Here is a 6000-nt window from a genome sequence, read left to right as displayed (position 1 = left end):
CCTATGACCCCAGCTGACTTCCTGCCCTTTGGGCAGGGGGCTGGACTCGATGATCTCCCGAGGTCCCTTCCATCCCTAATGTCTATGAAATCTATGAAATAGGTGCTTGTCCAGTCTCCTTTTGAATACCCCCAGGGTAGGGGAGAGCATCACCTCCCTTGGAGTCCCATTCCAGATTCTGGCAACCCTGACTGTGAAGAAGTTCTTTCTAATGTCCAGTCTAAATCTGCTCTCCATCAATTTGTGGCCATTGTTCCTAGTTACTCCAGGGGGTGCCCTAGTAAATAAAGCATTCCCTCCTGCCCTCCCCTGATGAATTTATAGGCAACCACAAGATCACTTGTCAGCCTTCTCTTGCAAAAGCTGAAGAGATCTAGGTCCCTTAGTCTCTTCTCATAGGGTCTTGCCTGCAGGCTTCTGATCATACGAGTGGTCCTCCTCTGCACCCTCTTGAGGTTGTCTACATCTAGGGCTGTGCGAGGGTTTGGACTGTGCTTTGGATCCAGAGAAGCTTTGGACGCTTTGGCATCTGAAGCATCATGTCCAGATCAAAGTGCTGGCTTCTTTAGGCTTTCTGAAGTGGTTCAGAGCTTCCAAAGTGCTTTGGAAAGGCTTCAGACCCGCCTTGGAGATCTGGCCATAGGGTATAATGGGGAATCAATGAAATATCCATAACTTTGTTGGTTTTTATCTGATTTGTATGAAACATGCAGGCATGGTAGCCTCTTCTGATAGGATGAAGCCTGCCAAGCTTCAAGAAGATCAGTTCAGAGGGTCAGGGAGAACTGCATCCCAAATTCTTGAAAGCAAAACTCATGTCACCTGTATGTATTACACCACAGGGGGTGAAAACTGCAGGAATGGTGGCCCCTGCTGAGGCCACAAGCCTGCCAAGTTTCAAGGAGATAAGTGCAGAGGTTTGGGGGGAACTGCACCTTAAGCTGCAGACAAGCCAAATTCATGACATGGATGACACTGTGTGTGTTAAGGCGCAGCAGGTGAAAGCTGCAGGGATGGTAGCCCCTGCTGCGGCCATGAAGCCTGCTAGCTGCTAAGGAGATAGGTGCAGGGGAAGTCTGGCTTCTGGGGCGCTGTACCTGCTGCTGACAGGCAAAACTTGTGACACGGGTGCTTGTGCAACTGACTGTCTCTGTCTTGGGGCAGTTGATTGTCTGTATTGATTATTTCCTCTCCTTAGTCTGTGGTTTTGTAGGTGTTAATGAGTTAATGAGTCTAACTGTTCAAACAATGGAGACCTTTTTAAACCTGTGGAGATCAGGGAGACAGACATCACTCTAACATATACTAAAAGACATAGGGCAGTATGTAAAGAGGATACTCTGGCAGAATTTCTTCTAGAATTCAGCCTGCATGGAAGGGTGTGGCTGAAGAAAATCTTCACAAACATCATAGATTCAGGTCGTATTCCTAAAATTTGGAAAGAGGCAAAAGTATTGTTCTGAAACTGGGGAAACCCCTGGATTATGTAAAGAGTTTCAATACTGTTGTCAAGAATTAGTCCTATCCTGGAGTCCAGGCTTCCTGAAGACCAAGTGGGCTTTAAACAAGGGAGGAATTGCTGTAATCAAGTTCATGCTTTCACCTCCTATACTGAAGTGGGATTCCAAAGGAAACAGAAAACCAGAGGTTTATTGATTTCACTTTGGCTTATGATACATTATGGACAAGGTGCCTTATGGTTAAATTGATAAAGACTATCAAGTGCAAAAAGATTATTACCATACCGTTTAATATCTGGTCTAACCAGAAGCTCAGTGTTTGCTTTGATGGTAATATAACACTGATCCAGGAACAGCGGTTTATCACAGGGCTCTGTTCTGGCACCAACCTTTTCAACTGGTACACAAATTATATTGCCTATACAAAATGAAGAAAATTTATTTACAATGACAATACCATCATCCTAGCACAGAACTCTGATTTTAGCATTATTGAAACTATACTTAACAATTATTTCGCAAAATTAGAAAACAATTTTAATTAATGATGTTTGAAGCCTAACCCTGACAAAACAGTTTGTTCCTTTTTTCCTCTCCTTAACCCCCAGGTGAATGCCCGACTAAGAATGAGATTTTGTGGAAAACTGGTCAACTATGAACATACTTGCCATATGTAATAACATCCTCTCAATACTGGCTGGTATGAGTTGGGAAAGTGATGCTGAAGTTCTTAGAACATTGATACTGGCCCTCATTTATTCAGCAACTGAGTATTGTGCCCCAGTGTGGTGCAGGAGTGCCCATACCAGCCTAACTGACTCTCAATTGAATAAAACAATGAGACTCATAATGGGTACTTGCAGATCCACTGCTGTCCCCTGACTGTCTGTTCTATCTCCTATCCCTCCTCCCTGGGGACCAGGGAGATAGATATTGCTCTAACACCTATTAAAAGACATAGGGCAGCAGGTAAAGATAATATTCTGCCGGCATTTCTTCTACAATTCAGCCTGTGTGGAAGGGGGTTGCTGACAAAACTCTTCATGAGCATCACAGACTCAGGTTACATCCCTAAAATGTAAAAAAAGACAAACATTATTGTAGTTTTCAAACCATGCAAATCCCCAGATGATGTGAAGAGTTTTAGGCTTGTTTCCCTTCTGGGCATGACTTTCAAATTCTTTGAACTAGTGCTCTTTATATCTTTGTTCTAAACAGGCTACTTTAAGAGTCTGCAAAAAACTGCTTACATTCAATTCACTAACAATTTTTGAGGAACTTAATGACCACCCTTAGACCAAGGCTTAAATCAAGAAAACCATCTTGGAGTGTGGGAAAAGATCTGAATGACAAAAAGCTTTCACATCAAGGAAAAATGTATCCAGTAATGGAACACAATTGACATCATTAATAAATTTCTTATTATAGACACCAAATCTAAACCCCTTGGCTTTGCTTTACCAGAGTAATGTTGGAGAATGTTGAACAGTGCTCATACAGGTTTCCGTCACTTCATGCGGTACATGCGTTCCTGGAAAACAGCACATAACTCAAATTCACATAAAGGGAACCCACTTTTCAATGTAACATATAGAGATTCGTTCCAAGACCTCGACTGTACTAACCCATTTCTATCACTTTTACAAGACAATTTTGCTACTCAACAACAGCAGACAGTTGGAGATAAGCTAGAGGCATGTATAGAAGCCATAATGGGGATGGCATCTACAGAAATACATATTGTAGACAATGAGTGAGGAGCACAGATCCACACAGGAGACTATATTTTCATGCGTGTCACTACCACAAATCACTGCACAAAGCAGCACTGATGGCTTCCATCACATTAATCGAATAAGAGTGAATTTGCCTCACATATAAACAAATTTTGGTATAAAAAGGGTCATTGCCTAAGAGTGAATTCACACATACAGAACCTGCATAAAGCAAGGGAAACCTGTACTGGACAAGGTAGATGTAACTACCCACTACATAAATGGAATTTTGTTAAATACCCTAAGTGTGAGTCTGGTGAAATCCAAACTATAGCCCACTTCATGAAGGAGTGTCCTATTTATTCATTTTAATGGTTGCACTGAAGGCTGCACCAGGCTACTGATGCTTTGCAGTGGATATCAAATCTAAAACTGTCACCCTAGCCTCCTCCCTCAGTACTGTTGTTTATAGATTGTCTATAGGTTGTTTATAGCTTATTCTGTCATTTGCTTGTTGTATTCCATACAAACAAATAATTTTAATGAACATATCCCTTCTTTTCTGAAACTTAAATATAAGATTTACTTACCTTACCTTTGTCAACCATGAAAATGGTTCAAAATGTCAGTCATCTTACTCTATTGTTCAGGTACAGAAGAGCACCTAAACATCAGAAAAAAATAAAAGGTGTTTTAAATAAAGATGAAATAGACTCTTCATCCTACTATCCTTTTAACACACACACAAAGAGCTTAAAGAAGATATTCATAATTGACAGAACAAAATGTTTTGGTACCATGTAAAGCTTTAATGAGGGTCTCAGATGCTGGAAGTCTCATACGGGTGATGATAAAACAATTTTCTCTTTGTCAATATTTTAGCCTTCTGGAATTTTCCCAATAGTTATTAATATTTAATATCAGTGGGCCGGACATCATCTCAGCTAGCTTTTTCATGACTCTTAGCTGAAAGTTGTCTGGGCAGCCTGCTGATTCAAGTGTTAACCCTTAGTAGATATTTAACATTCTCTTTTGTTTCTAATGATAATAATTAGCTAAGCAGTGGTACTTCCAATGATACAAACCTTATAACAGATTATAAACTCCACATAATTAAAAATGTGATGCTGTTGCAAGCTAAGAAAATGCAATTTTAGGTTGCATTTAGCAGAATTATTGTATGATATGGGCAATGGAAATGATGTCCAGCCCTAGGTGCCTTATTTTACGAAGCGTGTAGAGAAAATTGAGAGGTTCTAAAAGTAAACACAAGGATGATAAAGGAATTGGAATGTAAATTGCATGAGAAAGGTTGATACGACTAAGTATGTTTAGTTTGGACAAAGAGATTAGAGGGGGATTTGATAATTTTCAAATATGTGAAAGGTTGCCCCAAAAAAGAGGGAAAACAATGGGTTTCAACTGTAGCACAGCAGATTTAGATTAAATCTCACAGAAAAATAATCCTAACTGTGAGAACAATAGTACAATGACACTAGCTGTCTAGGAAAGCTGTGGAATCTCCTTCCTTGGAGATTTTCAAGAAGATACTGGATAAGTATATGACTGGAATGGTTTAGGAATAAAACATCCTGCCTCTCTGCAGGGTGTTGGACTGGATATCTATTGAGGTCACTTCCAAACCTTTGACTGCATGATCCCAATGAACTGGAAAGGACTTTATATCATTAGCATGTGATATTAATACATTGTTCTACTTCTTTTCTAAAACAGAAGAGAAATAGTTATTGAACACATTTATATTATCATTTATATTTTACCATCTTCATTTAGAGGTGTACTTATATCATTGTTGGGACTTTTGCTTTCTTTTAATATATATTAATAATAATATAAAATCTTTTGACTTGTCCTTAGCCTTTGATTTTTACCTGATATCTTTTAGCTTCCTTTATTAGGGATTTTTTGTGTATTTAAAAACTGATAGTTTATTTTAATTTCTATCCATCCTTGCATTTTTCAGCAGCTATAACCTTATTTCCAGTTGCTATTTTTCTGTCTAAATTTACCAAATAAAAGAAAGCTAAGATTCTGACTTTAAAGAATTTCCTTCACAAAAGCAAAAGTACAGTTGTGCTGTATATTCATATAGCTGATTATATATTCATGAGCCAAAGGAGGTATCATTACCATTTTATTGTCTTGACAATGAAAAATAAGGTGACATTGGTAAATGGAAAGAAATAGTGAGATTCAATATGACTTGAGATTCTTAATTTTCTTTAGTTTGCTCGCATCAGAAGTCTTCTGTGAAAGGTTTTCTAAAAATTACTTTACACTTTCTTTGGTTATATAAAATTTAGTAAAGATCACTTCCTTTTGTCCATTCATTCTGTTTAGGATAGCTGCAATAAAAGAAACAATATTCATGAACATTTGAACAAAACTGTCTGACCCATCAATAAACTATTTTAATTTTCTATGGTTCACTGAGCCAGAATTCACTGCAAACTTTGGAAATAATGTTCTTTGGTTTCAGTTTATTTAAAAGAGAATCTTCAAGCCAGAAACATCTACAGAAGACATTGTAACTGAAATAGCCGTAGTTTATTGTTTACATTTTGTCTTCCTTTTATTTTTCCTTTTTCCTTTTCACTAATGATAAAATAATCAAAGTTAACAATCATTGATTTCCTTATCTTTAATTATAGACATCTCTAAACCACAAAAATAACCTTATTTTATTAATGCCACAGGCAAGTGTTACATTTGTGCCAGTCCATTTGTACCAAGAGAAAAGCCTTTCTCCCAGGACAAAAAGAGAGTGTAGTGTCATTCAAGGAATTTCTTGCAAAAGTAAAACT

This window comes from Crocodylus porosus, unplaced genomic scaffold, assembly GCF_001723895.1.
Source record: "Crocodylus porosus isolate Cpor-Errol unplaced genomic scaffold, CroPor_comp1, whole genome shotgun sequence".
NCBI classification, from domain to species: domain Eukaryota; kingdom Metazoa; phylum Chordata; order Crocodylia; family Crocodylidae; genus Crocodylus; species Crocodylus porosus.
The sequence above is the reverse complement of the archived record's forward strand: the minus strand, read 5'-3'. Positions refer to the sequence as shown.